Source organism: Onychostoma macrolepis, chromosome 04 (assembly GCF_012432095.1).
Source record: "Onychostoma macrolepis isolate SWU-2019 chromosome 04, ASM1243209v1, whole genome shotgun sequence".
Taxonomy (NCBI): Eukaryota; Metazoa; Chordata; class Actinopteri; order Cypriniformes; family Cyprinidae; genus Onychostoma; species Onychostoma macrolepis.
In genome coordinates, this window is record NC_081158.1 from 4,971,696 (window position 1) to 4,993,379 (window position 21,684).

At 36.5% G+C, this 21,684-nt stretch overlaps 1 protein-coding gene and 1 pseudogene across 1 annotated transcript in view; one reads left to right on the plus strand and one right to left on the minus strand.

Annotated features, from left to right (window-relative positions):
- Window positions 1-21,684, plus strand: part of LOC131538364 (protein NLRC3-like) — a 230,206-nt gene that overhangs the window by 60,355 nt on the left and 148,167 nt on the right. The window lies entirely within an intron of this gene.
- LOC131538366 (NLR family CARD domain-containing protein 3-like) overlaps window positions 1-21,684 on the minus strand; it is a 74,437-nt pseudogene that overhangs the window by 2,069 nt on the left and 50,684 nt on the right.

Sequence of the window (21,684 nt, forward strand, 5' to 3'; positions counted from 1 at the left end):
GTAAATGTAAATGTAAATGTAAATGTAAATGTAAATGTAAATGTAAATGTAAATGTAAATGTAAATGTAAATGTAAATGTAAATGTAAATGTAAATGTAAATGTAAATGTAAATGTAAATGTAAATGTAAATGTAAATGTAAATGTAAATGTAAATGTAAATGTAAATGTAAATGTAAATGTAAATGTAAATGTAAATGTAAATGTAAATGTAAATGTAAATGTAAATGTAAATGTAAATGTAAATGTAAATGTAAATGTAAATGTAAATGTAAATGTAAATGTAAATGTAAATGTAAATGTAAATGTAAATGTAAATGTAAATGTAAATGTAAATGTAAATGTAAATGTAAATGTAAATGTAAATGTAAATGTAAATGTAAATGTAAATGTAAATGTAAATGTAAATGTAAATGTAAATGTAAATGTAAATGTAAATGTAAATGTAAATGTAAATGTAAATGTAAATGTAAATGTAAATGTAAATGTAAATGTAAATGTAAATGTAAATGTAAATGTAAATGTAAATGTAAATGTAAATGTAAATGTAAATGTAAATGTAAATGTAAATGTAAATGTAAATGTAAATGTAAATGTAAATGTAAATGTAAATGTAAATGTAAATGTAAATGTAAATGTAAATGTAAATGTAAATGTAAATGTAAATGTAAATGTAAATGTAAATGTAAATGTAAATGTAAATGTAAATGTAAATGTAAATGTAAATGTAAATGTAAATGTAAATGTAAATGTAAATGTAAATGTAAATGTAAATGTAAATGTAAATGTAAATGTAAATGTAAATGTAAATGTAAATGTAAATGTAAATGTAAATGTAAATGTAAATGTAAATGTAAATGTAAATGTAAATGTAAATGTAAATGTAAATGTAAATGTAAATGTAAATGTAAATGTAAATGTAAATGTAAATGTAAATGTAAATGTAAATGTAAATGTAAATGTAAATGTAAATGTAAATGTAAATGTAAATGTAAATGTAAATGTAAATGTAAATGTAAATGTAAATGTAAATGTAAATGTAAATGTAAATGTAAATGTAAATGTAAATGTAAATGTAAATGTAAATGTAAATGTAAATGTAAATGTAAATGTAAATGTAAATGTAAATGTAAATGTAAATGTAAATGTAAATGTAAATGTAAATGTAAATGTAAATGTAAATGTAAATGTAAATGTAAATGTAAATGTAAATGTAAATGTAAATGTAAATGTAAATGTAAATGTAAATGTAAATGTAAATGTAAATGTAAATGTAAATGTAAATGTAAATGTAAATGTAAATGTAAATGTAAATGTAAATGTAAATGTAAATGTAAATGTAAATGTAAATGTAAATGTAAATGTAAATGTAAATGTAAATGTAAATGTAAATGTAAATGTAAATGTAAATGTAAATGTAAATGTAAATGTAAATGTAAATGTAAATGTAAATGTAAATGTAAATGTAAATGTAAATGTAAATGTAAATGTAAATGTAAATGTAAATGTAAATGTAAATGTAAATGTAAATGTAAATGTAAATGTAAATGTAAATGTAAATGTAAATGTAAATGTAAATGTAAATGTAAATGTAAATGTAAATGTAAATGTAAATGTAAATGTAAATGTAAATGTAAATGTAAATGTAAATGTAAATGTAAATGTAAATGTAAATGTAAATGTAAATGTAAATGTAAATGTAAATGTAAATGTAAATGTAAATGTAAATGTAAATGTAAATGTAAATGTAAATGTAAATGTAAATGTAAATGTAAATGTAAATGTAAATGTAAATGTAAATGTAAATGTAAATGTAAATGTAAATGTAAATGTAAATGTAAATGTAAATGTAAATGTAAATGTAAATGTAAATGTAAATGTAAATGTAAATGTAAATGTAAATGTAAATGTAAATGTAAATGTAAATGTAAATGTAAATGTAAATGTAAATGTAAATGTAAATGTAAATGTAAATGTAAATGTAAATGTAAATGTAAATGTAAATGTAAATGTAAATGTAAATGTAAATGTAAATGTAAATGTAAATGTAAATGTAAATGTAAATGTAAATGTAAATGTAAATCTGATGAAGTTATGAGTGAAAACGACACATGAATGCTACATATACTTGGCTACATGAGCATCTGTGGGGTTTCATGTGTTATAACTCCATGAGGAATATCTCTAGATCTGAGTGATGCATTATTTGAGCTCTTTTTATGCTGTGCTTTTACTGCTGTGTTTTTCTCTGATCTGAGCATGTTTTATGAAGTTACAAGCAAAAGGAGACATAAATGCTGTATCCGTGTATTATTTACATCTGGGTCTGTGTGAGCTTCATATACAAAAACTCACTCAAGTTTAGTCAAAGTCCAAAACAATTATACTTCTTGTATTCTACTCCGTGAGGAAATGATTTATGACACATGACTTTCTGAGCTGGGTGATGTTTTTGACATATGGTTTGTTCAGACACATGCAGTGTAAAGTTCAGACTCTTAGATTTCAGATCACACCTATTCTGTGTTGTTCAAGGCAGTAGTTTTGAAAATATGATTTTTAACACTGTTTGTTTTTAACCTCAAAATTATGCACAATTTATTTTCACTAAGTAATACAAATATTTGAAAAAATGATACTATTTTTCAACTAACACAGTATTTAAAGGAGTCATGACATGGATTTTTGTTTTATTTTAATATGTTCCGTGAGGTTTACTTAAGTTGTTAACTTTTTAAGAATATATATATATATATATATATATATATATATATATATATATATATATATATATATATATATATATATATATATATATATATATATACACCTGTATATGCTCCTGAAAAGATCCCCAAATTTTCCAAAAATTCAGTGACTTCCTAACATTGAAGAGGATTTTCTCAGGGTGCAGTATGAAATGATCTTGTTGATTCATTGTTTTCTAGATGAAGAATGAGACGACTTCAAGTTCACTAGCCGTACCAGCCAAAAGTGTGAAATATTTTTTAAAGATATTTTTGATGAAATCCGCGAGCTCTCTGACCCTCCACAGACAGCAAGAGAGCTGAAATGTTCAAGGCCCAGAAACACAGTAAGGACATCGATAAAATGGTCCATGTGACATCAGTGGTTCAACTGTATTTGTTAAATAAAGTTATTTTTGTTTTCTTTGTGCACAAAAAGTATTCTCGTAGCTTCATGAAATTACAGTTGAACACTGATTGACTACTACAGTTGACTATTTTAACAATGTCCTTACTACGTTTCTGTGCCTTGATCGTGGTAGTATCCTTGCTGTCTATGGGAGGGTCAGGGAGCTCTCAGATTTAATCAAAAATATCTTAATTTGTGTTCTGGAAATGAACAAAGGTCTTACGGGTTTGGAAAGACAAGAGGGTGAGTAATTAATGACAGAATTTTTATTTTTGTGTGAACTAACTCTTTAATGACACGGTTTTTTCATTGGTCTAATTTTGCAAGTAAAGGTTAATGTGTCTAAAATTTTAAATTTTTGCTGAATTTTGTATGTTTGTAAGTATCCACAGTTCAGTGGCTACAATTTATTCAACAAGTTGTTATTTGCAAATGGCTGAATTGCAGTTATTGTCAAATTTGAAAAATAAATATTTATAAAAATAATTTGTTTTGTTTATCACTTTGTTTTGCTATATTTATTGTAAAGTGCACATTGAGTAAATGGTAAATACAGTTTAACCCTCTGGGGTCTAAGGGTGTTTTGGGGGCCTGGAGAAGTTTTGACATGCCCTGACATTTGTGCTTTTTTCAGTTGCTTATAAACATATAAATGGCTAAAGTCTTATATCACTGTAAACAGCACAAACGGGGCTACAATAATATGTTAGCAGCATTTATGTACATTATTTTGTTTTTGAGAAAGAAACGTTTATGCGTGGCTAGTGAAAAACTAAAATTTTGAAGTCACTGAAATAAGGCCATAAAACACATTCAGAACATTTGTTCACAAGACTTTTGAGAACTGGATCTTGTAGCCTAGAATATTTGCTTCAAAATGATCTGTAAATAATCTAACTCACTCATTCAGAAAAAAACAATATATTGATTTAAATTTTCTAAGTCACTTTTTGAGTGGAAAGGCTGTATGCGAGAGGGCGTGACTCACACCTGAGAAGACAAAGGCCCGCATAATGAGCTCCATAATGAGCCATTCAGTCAGGTGTGTGCCTGAGAGAAGAGTTACAAGAAAGAATGTGAGGAAAAAAGAAATGTGTATACATATAACTATCACATAAAATAACTTGAGATTCACTTGTGAGTGCAGTTAAACAGTTTATTAGGAACAAACAAACAAATAAACAACAGAAGAGTCAAGACATCGTGGGTGCAATATCCAAAATATCCAAAACATTGGCAGGAAACTGGAACCCAGGAAAACAGGAGACAGCAGAAACTGCATGAGAAAACAAGACAGACGTGAGCAACACAATGAACGGACAAAGACAAAGCAAACATGGTGACAATACATACACTACCAGTCAAATTATTTAAACAGTAAGATTTGTGTAGAACAGTAACAGTAAGAAGTGTCTTCAGCTCACCAAGCCTGCATTTATTTGATCCAAATACAGCAAAAACAGTACATTATATTTATTATAATGTATAGGCCTACATATTTGTACTATTCAAAATAAATAAAGCATAGAACATATAACTATCCTCACGTCGTGCAACATTTAAATGCAATGAAAGGTTGTCTATCATATTTCAAAATGTTGCACTCGATTTTACACATTTTATTCTGGAGTTATAGTTTGGGACAAGTTCACCAGTAAATGCGTTAAACGTTGTCACAACAACACATTATCGAATGCCAATAAGAAACATTACTTACTCGGTATAAAGTATCTCCTCCACCGCGGATCCAGCTGCGCTCGCGCTCTGTTTGTGAAGTAAACAAAAGCTTTTTCCTCTCAGCGCGTCTTCTGGCGGTAAATACAACTCTTTTTCCTCTCAGCGCGTTTCTGAGGTATATACAAGGCTTATTCTCACAGCGTGTTCTTCCAAAACAGTAAACCCAGGATAGAGCGGCTGAGTGAATGTGGTCTGTTCTGTGTGGATGAGGCTCATTGTGTCAGAGACGCTGAAGAAGGACAGAGTTCCTGCACTGTGATCCACATACACTCCTATTTTCCTGCTGATGGACTTCACAGGGAGATCAATCTCTATCTTATTGTGTCTGAATGAGCATTGGGAGCGAGAGCAGAAAAAACTCCAGGACTGATCATTATTTCCAAACCAACATTTATCACCCTCTCCCTTCCTGCTGATGCTCTTATATGACACTGATATGTCCACACCATATCCACTCCACTCAATCTCCCAGTAACATCGTCCACACACACTCTCTCTACACAACACCTGAGAATAAACATCAAATCTGTCTGGATGATCAGGATATGACTGTTTCTCTCTCACACCTGTCACCTTTCTGTTCTTCTCAGTCAGAATGAGAAAAGTGTTTGCTGTGTTTGGATCCAGTGTGAGAAAACAGACATCTGAACACAAAAACAGAGACATTTATAACATAAAAACAATCTCTACAGCTGTGTGTGTGTGTAGACGTACATTTCTTCAGTCCTGCTGTAATCCTGATCTCTCCTCCATGATCCACACTAGAAAACACACACAGAGACACATTCAGTCAGTAAACACACACTGTACAGTCCAATTAATTAAATTATATCTTCAGTTATGATCATTCGTCGCCTTTCCCAAATATAGAGGTAGGCGTTAGAACTATAAAATATTTACAGTGGATTGTTGATTTTGGACTCATTTCAATCTGGAGCATCCACTGCACTTCAATCTGATGAAGTTATGAGTGAAAACGACACATGAATGCTACATATACTTGGCTACATGAGCATCTGTGGGGTTTCATGTGTTATAACTCCACGAGGAATATCTCTAGATCTGAGTGATGCATTATTTGAGCTCTTTTTATGCTGTGTTTTTACTGCTGTGTTTTTCTCTGATCTGAGCATGTTTTATGAAGTTACAAGCAAAAAGGAGACATAAATGCTGTATCCGTGTATTATTTACATCTGGGTCTGTGGGAGCTTCATATACAAAAACTCACTCAAGTTTAGTCAAAGCCCAAAACAATTATACTTGTTGTATTCTACTCCGTGAGGAAATGATTTATGACACATGACTTTCTGAGCTGGGTGGTGTTTTTGACGTATGGTTTGTTCAGACACATGCAGTGTAAAGTTCAGACTCTTAGATTTCAGATCACACCTATTCTGTGTTGTTCAAGGCAGTAGTTTTGAAAAATATGATTTTTAACACTGTTTGTTTTTTAACCTCAAAATTATGCACAATTTATTTTCACTAAGTAATACAAATATTTGAAAAAAATGATACTATTTTTCAACTAACACAGTATTTAAAGGAGTCATGACATGGATTTTTGTTTTATTTTCCGTGAGGTTTACTTAAGTTGTTAACTTTTTTTAAGAATATATATATATAGTGTTCTGGAAATGAACAAAGGTCTTATGGGTTTGGAAAGACAAGAGGGTGAGTAATTAATGACAGAATTTTTATTTTTGTGTGAACTAACTCTTTAATGACACGGTTTTTTCATTGGTCTAATTTTGCAAGTAAAGGTTAATATGTCTAAAATTTTAAATGTTATTTTTGCTGAATTTTGTATGTTTGTAAGTATCCACAGTTCAGTGGCTACAATTTATTCAACAAGTTGTTATTTGCAAATGACTGAATTGCAGTTATTGTCAAATTTGAAAAATAAATATTTATAAAAATAATTTGTTTTGTTTATCACTTTGTTTTGCTATATTTATTGTAAAGTGCACATTGAGTAAATGGTAAATACAGTTTAAAAAAGTAAATATAGGACATTTGTATATACAGCATGTTGTCCCGTGTTGGTGATACAAACTGCACAAGTACGAAAGAGAACAGACGAAAAGTCTGTTAATAAGATAAATCCAGGGGAACAGACACAGAAACCAGCTTAACATAGACGGGAACAAACGAAGACTGAGGTAGAACTGAGGGCTTATAAACATGAACCAAACAAAGGGAACGAATGGGATAATTAACAAGACACCAGGTGAACAGAATGACTAATTAAACAGACTGGGGAAAACTAGGTCACAGCAGAAACTCAAAACACGTACATGTGCATGTATTTTTGTTATTATTTGTCTACCCTCTAGGGGCTGGAAACCTGTGTTACATGTGTTTTTGACTGAGCAGATTTCCTACAGCTGTGGATCATAAGCACGTGCTTAAAAGAAGCCACGCTGCTGCACTTGAGTGACAGGACTTGAGCGGCCGTCCAGACGTGGAGTTGCACTCTCCTTTCTATTTTTGTTCTCCTGACTAATTTGTCCTATTCATTGTTTATATTTTGTGTTATTTTCAATAAATTCCCCTATTAGTCCAAGCCTTAGTGTTATCCCTCTTGTGTGTTATGGCAGTGGCTGTAACACAGCATCTAAATGAAATCTACAAATTTTTTGTGTTTCTGATTTACTATTGAATTACTATTGCATTGCGTAAATGGCGGCGCGGTCAGACGCAACGGCTTCTCCGGGTCCCAAAGATGGTGCTTTTATGACTTTTAATGTCGTCTGTTCGTCTCCAAACAATGTCAATGTACCGCTAATTCATCGGGAGATCACTCCGGGATACATCTATGATCGCCAAAGCCTTTTGGATATCGACAACACATACAAACACAAACTCTCGCCGGCGGCTACTGAGAAGCTACGAGGCCTTTGTTTACTGCTGGAGCCGGACCTCGAGACCGCGGCCTCGCCTTCTGACGCTACCCGCACAAGGCGGCGTCACAAGCGGTGTGAGAGAAGACGGAAGCGCGGTAAGCGCGGAGGTATACGAGCCAGGCTAAGGGCTAACCCCACAAGACCGGCTCTTCCAACATTCATGCTCTCAAACGTTCGCTCTCTGGAAAACAAACTGGACTTAATTCAACTCAGTCGGTCTACACAGCATGAGGCAAGGGATTGTTGTGTGTCTGTTTTCACTGAAACATGGCTAAACGACAACATCCCGGACTCCGCCATTCAGCTGCACGGGCTAACCTGCTACCGAGCGGACAGAGATTCATCACTGTCTGGTAAGACTCGCGGGGGTGGCTTGTGTGTGTACGTCAACAAAAAATGGTGTAACAATGCTGTGGTAGTATCAAAACACTGTTCATCGCTGGTGGAGTTTATGGTTGTGAAGCGTCGACCGTTCTATCTGCCGCGGGAGTTCACGGCCACTGTTATTGTCGCGGTTTACATCCCCCCGTGTGCAAACGCTAAGGACGCGCTTCGTGAACTGTACAGCGCCATCAGCGAACAACAAACAAATAACCCCGATGGCTTTTTCATCATAGCCAGTGACTTCAACCACGCAAACTTAAAGACAGTTTTGCCAAAGTTCTACCAACATGTGAACTTTGCAACAAGGGGAAATAACACACTAGACTTTGTTTACACAACAGTAAAGAACGCATACAAAGGCGAACCCCGCCCCCACCTCGGGTACTCAGACCACATCTCTGTTATGCTAATCCCAGCATACAGACCACTTCTCAAACTTGCCAAACCGGTTCTAAAGCAGATCACGGTATGGCCAGCAAATGCTACCTCAGCACTGCAGGACTGCTTCCAGGACACAGACTGGAACATGTTTAAAGAGGCGGCCACCTACAACAACCACACAGACCTGCAGGAGTACACTGAAACTGTGACTGCTTACATCCAAAAGTGCACTGATGATGTGACAGTCACCAAGACCATCACCACACGCGCCAACCAGAAGCCATGGATGACAGCAGAGGTTCGTGGGCTGCTAAAGACCAGAGATGAAGCTTCCAGATCAGGAGATAAAGCAGCCCTCAAAACAGCAAGAGCCAATCTGTCCCGCAGCATCAAAAATGGAAAACGGTCATATGCTCAAAAAATCAACAATCACTTCACAGACAGCAGAGACACACGGAGTCTGTGGCAAGCCATTCAGACCATCACAGACTACAAGCCCCCGCCACAGGCCTGTGATGATGACACATCCCTCCCAGATACACTCAACCACTTTTATTCACGGTTTGAAATGCAGAATGACACACCTGCACAAAAACTGCCCACACCTCCCAACGACCAGGCGCTCTGTCTGTCTCCAGCCGACGTAAGGAAGACCCTATCTAGGATCAACCCACGCAAGGCTGCGGGTCCCGACAACATACCTGGCCGTGTACTGAAAGACTGTGCTGTACAGCTGACAGATGTCCTAACAGATATCTTCAACACCTCGCTGAGCCAGGCAGTCGTCCCCACATGTCTCAAATCCACAACAATCATACCGGTACCAAAGAAATCACCTGTGTCCTCTCTAAATGACTACCGTCCCATAGCACTGACTCCAATCATAATGAAGTGCTTTGAGAGGTTAGTCATGCACAACATCAAAACCAGCCTCCCCAACACACTCGATCCGCTCCAGTTTGCATACCGTCCAAACCGCTCTACAGACGATGCAATTTCCTCCACTCTCCACCTGGCTCTTACCCACCTAGAAAACAAAGACTCTTATGTTAGAATGCTGTTCATTGACTTCAGCTCAGCATTCAACACAATAATCCCACAACAGCTCATCAACAAACTAAACCTGCTGGGCCTTAACAATTCCCTCTGCAATTGGATTCTGGACTTTCTAACCGGAAGACCTCAGTCAGTCCGTGTCGGCCACAACACCTCGAGCACTACCACACTGAGCACAGGTGCCCCACAAGGCTGTGTGCTCAGCCCGCTGCTCTTCACACTGCTGACCCACGACTGCACTGCCAAGTCCAGCGCCAACCAGAAGCCATGGATGACAGCAGAGGTTCGTGGGCTGCTAAAGACCAGAGATGAAGCTTCCAGATCAGGAGATAAAGCAGCCCTCAAAACAGCAAGAGCCAATCTGTCCCGCAGCATCAAAAATGGAAAACGGTCATATGCTCAAAAAATCAACAATCACTTCACAGACAGCAGAGACACACGGAGTCTGTGGCAAGCCATTCAGACCATCACAGACTACAAGCCCCCGCCACAGGCCTGTGATGATGACACATCCCTCCCAGATACACTCAACCACTTTTATTCACGGTTTGAAATGCAGAATGACACACCTGCACAAAAACTGCCCACACCTCCCAACGACCAGGCGCTCTGTCTGTCTCCAGCCGGCGTAAGGAAGACCCTATCTAGGATCAACCCACGCAAGGCTGCGGGTCCCGACAACATACCTGGCCGTGTACTGAAAGACTGTGCTGTACAGCTGACAGATGTCCTAACAGATATCTTCAACACCTCGCTGAGCCAGGCAGTCGTCCCCACATGTCTCAAATCCACAACAATCATACCGGTACCAAAGAAATCACCTGTGTCCTCTCTAAATGACTACCGTCCCATAGCACTGACTCCAATCATAATGAAGTGCTTTGAGAGGTTAGTCATGCACAACATCAAAACCAGCCTCCCCAACACACTCGATCCGCTCCAGTTTGCATACCGTCCAAACCGCTCTACAGACGATGCAATTTCCTCCACTCTCCACCTGGCTCTTACCCACCTAGAAAACAAAGACTCTTATGTTAGAATGCTGTTCATTGACTTCAGCTCAGCATTCAACACAATAATCCCACAACAGCTCATCAACAAACTAAACCTGCTGGGCCTTAACAATTCCCTCTGCAATTGGATTCTGGACTTTCTAACCGGAAGACCTCAGTCAGTCCGTGTCGGCCACAACACCTCGAGCACTACCACACTGAGCACAGGTGCCCCACAAGGCTGTGTGCTCAGCCCGCTGCTCTTCACACTGCTGACCCACGACTGCACTGCCAAGTCCAGCTCCAACCACATCATCAAGTTCGCTGATGACACAACAGTGGTAGGTCTCATCAGCAACAATGATGAAACGCACTACAGAGAGGAAGTGGCACAGCTGGCGAAATGGTGTGGCAATAACAACCTGTCCCTCAATGTGAGTAAGACAAAGGAGGTTGTGATGGACTTCAGAAGAAACTCCGTTGATCACCCCCCACTGACCATCGACAGCTCGCCTGTGGAGAGAGTCAGCAGCACTAAATTCCTGGGGGTGCACTTCACAGAGGATCTCACCTGGACCACCAACACCATGTCACTCTCCAAGAAGGCACAACAGCGCCTACACTTTCTCCGCCGGCTGAAAAGAGCAAGTCTCCCTCCACCCATCCTCACCACTTTCTACAGGGGCACCATTGAGAGTGTGCTGACCACCTGCATCACTGTCTGGTACAGGAACTGTACTGCAGCAGACCGCAAGACCCTCCAGCGGACAGTGAACACAGCTGCAAGGATCATCGGTGCCCCTCTCCCCTCCATCCTGGATATTTTCCTCACACAATGCTCCAGCAAAGCCAACAGTATCGTGAAGGACTCCACACACCCCTCCCACAGTCTCTTCCAGCTCCTACCATCAGGAAGACGGTACCGAAGCATCAGAGCCCGCTCTGCCAGACTGCTCAACAGCTTTTTCCCCCAGGCTGTGAGAGCCCTGAACTCAAATCACCCCGCCCCTCTCTGAAACCCCATACAAACCCCCTACCTCCTGAAACATGGACCATCTGAAACTTATGGAACTTTTTTTGTGCAATCGAAGTGTGCTACACACAGGTGAGTGGGCCTGTACAAACCACCTGTAGTAGTACACTCTCCTCCTCTATGCGCACTAGTCACTTTCCACACACACTGCTGTGTGTATACAAATCCCACAAAAAGACTCAGTAATATATGTATGTTTACATGCTCATGCACTACAAATCATCCTGCACTGTTCCCCAGCCAGCTGCTGACTCACTATGTCTCTCTTCGCACATGTACAGTATTTATCTGAAGCACTCGTATAGTTTGTATTTTTTAGTTTATGTATAGGTAAAAAAAATTTATATATAGTATATTTATAGTCAAAATCTATCAGTAGGATATAGTTGTGTATAGGTTTATATTGTTTTACTTCATTGCTGTATGCCTGTATTTATGTAGCACCGTGGTCCTGTGAGGCACGACATTTCGTTCCACTGTATGCCCCGCATGTAGCGGAATGACAATAAAGCTCAACTTGACTTGACTTGTAAGGATTTTAATTATATTTACTCAATTTAATTTATGAGATTAATTAATCTAATTATTTGAATCTACTTACATTTTTTAGATTTTTAATTTTTCTTTTACATTAACTAGATTCTTAAAGTATATTTCAATGATTTCACAATTTTATAATTTATGCAATATTTTTAAGTGTAAAAATGTTTCACCAAAATATTTGAGTAGGTCATAGCAAAAAATTTTAAAGTGTTCCCTGAAACATTTAGTTTCATTGCCTGTACGAGAGAGACTCTCAAGTCAAAGAGAGAGAGAGAAAGAAACTTCTGTTTTTAATTGATGTTGCTTAGTACAATTTTCATTTTTGACTGTTTTAAAATTGTAAATTTCTTTGGCAATGCATATGTAAAAATGTACAATAATAAGAATAAGACTCTGTGCTCCTCATTTTACACCAAATCAAATATTTAACCGATATATTTATTATTTACACAAGGAATAATAACATGCTCACATTAGAACAGATAAATCTAATCACTGCCGCTGCTAACTTTTATGAATGCACAGATCTGTTTGAAATTTGATGTTTTTATCTGTTGCTATGGTTATCACTGCAAATTAGAGGTGGATGATCTTCCCAAACTATCATATCACGATCTTATCACACTAAATCATGATAGATGATCTGTTTTGCATTAGGCTTTAAGAAGGAACGCACATATTTAATGTACTGACATGCATCCTATTTCTTTCCAAATGTAAATACTCACCAAGACAGACATTTTTGTGTATATTTGACCGTTTATGTGCACGCCTTAAACTCCAAGTGTACTTTGTTTGTGAGGAACTGTCTCTTTTGCAGTCAATGCACTTTTAATAACTCTTTTAAAATAAAGCATGTCCCACAGTAGACTGCTTTTTACTACAGTCACATTACATGATGGGACTGATCTGGATGTTAAGTTTAGGAGAGGCAAAAGCACATTGCTTTGAATGGAATGGAACGGCATACGACACAATCGAAACTGAAACTAAAATTTAATTCATCATACTAGTACTGCTAGCTCACGTTAAATTATTTTTCAAATGCGTCACCACACGAGTGACACATGATAGAGACGCGTGATATAATCTGACCATCAGCAGTTATTGCTGAAGTTTTAACATTATTATGAGGACATAAATGATCACAATCTCTATGATTCTCTTGAAAAGTAGATCTTCAAGATTGATCACAATATAAAATTGTCAGATCGCCCATCCCTACTTTCAGTCATCTCAATTTCATGAGTGACTTACGAAATTTAGCAGATTCACTGCTGCTATTAAATCCAGCTGCATTAAATAATAGAATTAGTAAATTGATTGTATACAGAAAGCAAGTAAATAATGCTCCTTTTAAAATCATTGAAGTTTTCAACCGTTTCAGTCTTCTGCTCTCTTGCAGTAACTCTAGTTATAATTAATGAAGCTGACTACACTAACAACGAATCTCTGATTTACATCATGTGTGCACTTTGTTGATTAGAATTTTTTTTAAATTGAGTTTAAACGTGAAGATGTTTTATTAATCCATCTCTTCTTTGATGTTTTATCTGTTGCTATGGTTATCACTGCAAATTAGAGGTGGATGATCTTCCCAAACTATCATATCACGATCTTATCACACTAAATCATGATAGATGATCTGTTTTGCATTAGGCTTTAAGAAGGAACGCACATATTTAATGTACTGACATGCATCCTATTTCTTTCCAAATGTAAATACTCACCAAGACAGACATTTTGTGTATATTTGACCGTTTATGTGCACGCCTTAAACTCCAAGTGTACTTTGTTTGTGAGGAACTGTCTCTTTTGCAGTCAATGCACTTTTAATAACTCTTTTAAAATAAAGCATGTCCCACAGTAGACTGCTTTTTACTACAGTCACATTACATGATGGGACTGATCTGGATGTTAAGTTTAGGAGAGGCAAAAGCACATTGCTTTGAATGGAATGGAACGGCATACGACACAATCGAAACTGAAACTAAAATTTAATTCATCATACTAGTACTGCTAGCTCACGTTAAATTATTTTTCAAATGCGTCACCACACGAGTGACACATGATAGAGCAGCGTGATATAATCTGACCATCAGCAGTTATTGCTGAAGTTTTAACATTATTATGAGGACATAAATGATCACAATCTCTATGATTCTCTTGAAAAGTAGATCTTCAAGATTGATCACAATATAAAATTGTCAGATCGCCCATCCCTACTTTCAGTCATCTCAATTTCATGAGTGACTTACGAAATTTAGCAGATTCACTGCTGCTATTAAATCCAGCTGCATTAAATAATAGAATTAGTAAATTGATTGTATACAGAAAGCAAGTAAATAATGCTCCTTTTAAAATCATTGAAGTTTTCAACCGTTTCAGTCTTCTGCTCTCTTGCAGTAACTCTAGTTATAATTAATGAAGCTGACTACACTAACAACGAATCTCTGATTTACATCATGTGTGCACTTTGTTGATTAGAATTTTTTTTAAATTGAGTTTAAACGTGAAGATGTTTTATTAATCCATCTCTTCTTTCATGTTTTATTGTTTCATGTTTCATTTATTTGTTTTTTATTAAATAAATGTCATGACATGAGAAATCAAATTTGCCTTGATCTTTTTCCATATAAGAGGTCTTTGTACCATTAAAACATCCCGCAAGTTTCATAGCTTAAAACAGCCTCCTCATTATAAAAAGGAGGATTTAGCATTTATTTAATCAACCTCTAAAAACGGCTAGTTTTGATCTGAGGTGCATGATGACGTCACCCAGGCACAAACATCTGCATAAACACCGCCTCCAGAGCAAGACATTGAAGAATAGCCTTCCTATCACCATAGGCTCCGCCCACCGGCGTTCACTCGCTTAACAGATGACACTTGATCACGCTGAATGTGAGTGTCGCATCACATCAAAAGCAAATAGAAATTACAATCCCTGCCGCTGTCTTGTCTACACTGGATACAGTAAACAGATGCGCGTTCACTTTCTGACTCAGTCCACACGATTCAGTCTGTCGTCCAAAGGACAAATGCAGTGAAAGATCGTTCGCTTTGACACGTTTGGTTTAAACAGCTCGTTCTCGTCTTTATACAGATATCAGAAGAATCCCAGCGCAAGGAACAAGTGGATAATTAATTTTTTAATGGCATCCTGGATCGTGTCAGCGGATTGATCGGAGCAAAAAACTTGATTAATATTATAATTAAACCTCAAGGAACACGTTAAAATAATAATTAAAAAATCCATGTCATGACCCTTTTAAAATGAAGTAATTAATAAAAGTTTAAAAATATTAATCAAAGGAGTCACGTGATGCTTGGAGGCTAGATGGATGCTAAGTGGAGCTCCGCGCCACTTTAATAGAATTATCTTGATAAGTTATTATAATACGATAGATTCTAATAGTGATTTGTCGGAGCAGTCGAAAAACTCCAACTTAGGAGATATTAAGAGGCATTTGAAATCGACAAAATAATCTCCACTTTATCGGGGTCTCGGAGGGAAAGGAAGGCAGAAACATAATGAAGTACATGGGGGATCTGATCTCTACAGTTTTTGACACATCAGGAAGTCAGATGGAGATAGAACGAGCTCACAGGCCAAGACCCAATCCTGAGGACAGACCTAGACCTAGACCTATACTGGTGCGATTTCTGAGATCAGGGGATCGTGATGCGGTTTTGCGTGCTGCGCAGGAGAGATCCAGTACGAGGGGAATCAGATACAGATTTTCCCAGACTGTGCAGGGGCGACACAACTTGAGCATTTTGTGGCGATGGTGGGAAACAGTTACAGTAAAAAAAAGTTTTTTTTTGTTGAAAGGACATTTCTTGATAATGACTTCTCAATTTTGCGCACTGTTCATATCATTAAAATTGGGGTTAGGGTGTCAGTGGCAAGTTTGTGTATGTACGATTATAATTGCTACTTTTTATATATATTTTCTGAAAGCTGGTACTGCATTTATCTAGAGTATTGCATCTCACCACATGGAATGTGAAGGAGTTAGGACAACCAGTTAAAAGAAAGAAGGTCATGTCTAAACTAAGGGTTGAGAAATATGATGTAGCGTTTCTTCAAGAAACACCTCTCACAGAAGGAAGCAAAGAAGTTATTGGGGCTGGGTTGGGAAAGTATTTTATAATGTGGGTACAAGCAATAGTAAGGGGGTGATTACATTGGTTAATAAGCAATTGCAATTTAAATGTATAAAGCAAATTAAATACAAAGAGGGGAGAATTCTTATTATACTGGCAATGTTTATGCACCAAATACGGGTGATTCTAAATTTTTCATTAATTTAGAGGGTATGTTCCTTACATCAGGGCAGTGTGATATTATTTTAGGGGATCTTAATCTGGTGCTTGACCCAGTGCTTGACCAGAGCAGTTTAATGAAGAGTAAAATGCCCAAAGCTTATGTAAAATTAAAAAGTATGTGTAAAGCTTTTGGGTTAGTAGATATCTGAAGGATTCTGATTCCAGATAGGAGAGAGTATACATTCTATTCTGCTCCGCATAAGCTATATTCTAGAATCGATTACTTTTTGGTATAAAAATCTCTCGTTTCCTGTTCTACTTGTTCTATTGGCACCATTATAATATCAGATCATGCTTGGGTTTGTATGGAAATTGGTCCACGTCAGGTTAGTCAATGTTGCTAAAGATTTGATTCTTCACTTTTACAAAGACCAGAGTTTAAGGAGGCATTAAAAACACAAATTAAAATTTATGAAGAAACAAATGTCAACTGCGCCCTCTGCAGGAATTGCTTGGGAAGCTTTGAAGGCAGTTTTAAGGGGTTATATTATTCAGTATGCTTCGTACACTAAACAATTTATTAATAGAGACCTGGCTAATTTGGAAAGGAAAGTTAAAGAGAGTGAACTGGAGATTATGAAAAAGACCACACACGAAGGCCTGACATATTTAACTCATTTAAAATGCAAGTACAATGATATATTATCCAAGCAGGTGGAGTTTGGGTTATTTAGGGTAAGACAGAAATTTACATTTACATTTATGCATTTAGCAGACGCTTTTATCCAAAGCGACTTACATTGCATTCAAGTTAGAGTTTTTACATTTTTATCAGCTCTTGCTTTCCCTGGGAAACGAACCCATGATCTTGGTGTTGCTAGCGCCATGCTCTACTATTTGAGCTACAGGAAAGCAAAAAATATTTTGAATCTGGTGACAAAGCAGGCAAGCTTCTTGCAAATGATATTAAACAAAGAGAAATGTTGCCTCTTAATTCCCTCTATTCAGTCTGCTGAAGGAAAAAAAGTTACAGGATATTAATGAAGTTTTTAGGAAATTTTATATAGATTTATACACATCTACTTGTGATGCAGGGGATAGTGATATAAGGTTTTTTTTTGGACTCACTGAATTTACCCAAGCAACAGAAAAATGGACTTGACTTGAAGAAATTGTAGAAGTAATCAGATCCTTACCCTCCTCTAAATCTCCGGGGCCGGATGGCTTTACTGCAGAGTTTTTAAAATGCTATGCACTTGAGGTATCTACACTGCTGCTGAATATGTATAATTAGGCAATGGAGAAAGAAGAGCTACCATCTACATTGACGCAGGCATTAATTACTCTTATCCTTAAAAAGGACAAGGACCCATCTGATTGTAAGAGTTATCGTCCAATCGATTTAATTCCTGTAGATCGGCAATTCCATGCAAATGTCAACCTTACCATGAAAAAAATAAAGTTTTTACCAAAAGAACAAAACCCTATTTAAGTTGTGAGTTTAGGTCTGTATTTTACTGCATTAACGTGCTTTAATAGAAATTTGAAGGAAATCGCTATGTTTATGGACCACATATGAGGGGTGCACCTATAGTAAAAATACATTTTCATTCGACTGTATTTCATGTGTTCAAATGAGATATCAAAGACTGTCCAGTTTTTAATTTATGTCAACAGTAATTATTTTGTAGAAAGATGGAGGCCTGTCTGAAAAATAAATACACTCACTTCGTCTAAACAGCGATGATTTTTGGATTTATAAGGGCTAGATTTATGACTTCAGGACACTTCAGCCCTGTGTCACGTCCGTAACGTTTTAAAGATTAAGTTTATATCATAGTAATTATTAATGCAAATAACTTGAAACTTTCAGTAACACTTTATTTTAGGGTCTCTTAATTAGTTCCTTATTAGCATGCATATTACTATAATATTAGCCATTTATTAGTAGTAATTAAGCACATATTAATGCCTTATTCTACATGACCTTATTCTACATCTCTAATCCTACCCAATACCTAAACTTAACAACTACCTTACTAACTATTAATAACCAGCAAATTAGGACTTTATTGAGGGAAAGGTCGTAGTTAATAGTGCATAAGTGTTCCCTATTCTAAAGTGTTACCAAACTTTCTGTACAAAGCCAACTTATGGCCATGCTAATTATGATCAACAGCTCATCTCCATTATTTGCTCTTATCAACCATAATATTGCGTTACGGACGTGACCGTTACGGACGCTTCATATTAAATCATATGCATACTGGCACGCATGTTTACCACGTTGCTGATGACTGATAGCCTGTGTATGGCTATACTGCTGTGATCTGTTTCAGGCTTTACATATCATAACATTTTAGAAATTAATTCATTGTAACATTTCAGAAATTGCATTCTCAACGAGAACGTCGCAGAGATTTAAACTGCATTTGCTGTGCGGGTAAGAAATGCACAGGCGGACTGAAGGAAAAATATTCATTATCAGTATTATTATCTTATTTAAACCTTTTATGTGTTTCAAACAAACTTGTGTCGCTATCTGCGTTGCATTCATGCAGAGAGCAAGATTTTGCCTGTTCAACGCACACATGCAGAGTGCGACGCTCGAGATCCCTGCTGAAAAAAACAATAGAACCCTGCCCAAAACACAATAGAAAATGTAATGGATTTAATGGTTATAATGGGAATTGTATTGGTTTTAATGGAAACTATCAGAGTTGGGTATAACGCGTTACACAGAAACTCTTTACTGTAATCTAATTACTTTTCCTGGTAACGCAGTAAAGTAATGCGTTACATTTTGAATTTATGTAATTTGATTACAGTTACTTATTTCAATAAAATTACGTTACTTAAGTTACAAATGCAGTGTTAAAAATTATGAACTAGAAAATCATGTTTTGCGGGTCAGTATGCCCTTTAATAAATCACCGGACAATGTGAGTTATGCAGACGAGTCCTACAACATTTAGATGAAAGGTCGTATTTCATTTCATATTAATCATATTTCAAAATGTTGCACTCGTCATATTTTAGTCTGGCATTATAGTTTGGGAAAAGTTCAACAAGTGAATGTGTACAAGTTTATGTCACAGTAACACTAGTAAGTAAAAATAAATGACTTATCAGAATGAGATCAACCGCTGGATTGAACCGCGTCGGCATCACAATTCAAGGTTTATTCCTCAAAGCGCCTCTTCTTCCAGAAACGAAAAGTAGCCGAGATGAACTTGAATCTTTCTTTGTATATGGAGGTGATGTGGACATTTACATGTCTGCGCATCTCAAGCCTGGTTTCGCGTGGATGATGATCTTATAGTGTGCGATGTGCGTGGGTGTGATATAGGTGAGCTCAGACAGGAAAGACTGTACCTCGCGTTGGTTTCATACAGATTATTTTATCAGAGAATATTTGTTTTCGACATGACTCACTTCACTGTATTTCTCATGTCATTTTCGTTCATTTTAGTGACTAGTTTCAGGAAGATATTCGCGGAGACTGAGAATGCAGAAAGTGCACCCAACTTGTTTTCTTTATTTTACCAAAACAAAAATAATAATAAAAATTGTTGATATTGGGAGTGTAGGCAATAAAAATAATATTTATGTATTTTTTCAGTCAATATTAAATTAATGAAGCTGACTACACTAACAACGAATCTCTGATTTACATCATGTGTGCACTTTGTTGATTAGAATTTTTTTTAAATTGAGTTTAAACGTGAAGATGTTTTATTAATCCATCTCTTCTTTCATGTTTTATTGTTTCATGTTTCATTTATTTGTTTTTTATTAAATAAATGTCATGACATGAGAAATCAAATTTGCCTTGATCTTTTTCCATATAAGAGGTCTTTGTACCATTAAAACATCCCGCAAGTTTCATAGCTTAAAACAGCCTCCTCATTATAAAAAGGAGGATTTAGCATTTATTTAATCAACCTCTAAAAACGGCTAGTTTTGATCTGAGGTGCATGATGACGTCACCCAGGCACAAACATCTGCATAAACACCGCCTCCAGAGCAAGACATTGAAGAATAGCCTTCCTATCACCATAGGCTCCGCCCACCGGCGTTCACTCGCTTAACAGATGACACTTGATCACGCTGAATGTGAGTGTCGCATCACATCAAAAGCAAATAGAAATTACAATCCCTGCCGCTGTCTTGTCTACACTGGATACAGTAAACAGATGCGCGTTCACTTTCTGACTCAGTCCACACGATTCAGTCTGTCGTCCAAAGGACAAATGCAGTGAAAGATCGTTCGCTTTGACACGTTTGGTTTAAACAGCTCGTTCTCGTCTTTATACAGATATCAGAAGAATCCCAGCGCAAGGAACAAGTGGATAATTAATTTTTTAATGGCATCCTGGATCGTGTCAGCGGATTGATCGGAGCAAAAAACTTGATTAATATTATAATTAAACCTCAAGGAACACGTTAAAATAATAATTAAAAAATCCATGTCATGACCCTTTTAAAATGAAGTAATTAATAAAAGTTTAAAAATATTAATCAAAGGAGTCACGTGATGCTTGGAGGCTAGATGGATGCTAAGTGGAGCTCCGCGCCACTTTAATAGAATTATCTTGATAAGTTATTATAATACGATAGATTCTAATAGTGATTTGTCGGAGCAGTCGAAAAACTCCAACTTAGGAGATATTAAGAGGCATTTGAAATCGACAAAATAATCTCCACTTTATCGGGGTCTCGGAGGAAAGGAAGGCAGAAACATAATGAAGTACATGGGGATCTGATCTCTACAGTTTTGACACATCAGGAAGTCAGATGGAGATAGAACGAGCTCACAGGCCAAGACCCAATCCTGAGGACAGACCTAGACCTAGACCTAGACCTATACTGGTGCGATTTCTGAGATCAGGGGATCGTGATGCGGTTTTGCGTGCTGCGCAGGAGAGATCCAGTACGAGGGGAATCAGATACAGATTTTCCCAGACTGTGCAGGGGCGACACAACTTGAGCATTTTGTGGCGATGGTGGGAAACAGTTACAGTAAAAAAAAGTTTTTTTTTGTTGAAAGGACATTTCTTGATAATGACTTCTCAATTTTGCGCACTGTTCATATCATTAAAATTGGGGTTAGGGTGTCAGTGGCAAGTTTGTGTATGTACGATTATAATTGCTACTTTTTATATATATTTTCTGAAAGCTGGTACTGCATTTATCTAGAGTATTGCATCTCACCACATGGAATGTGA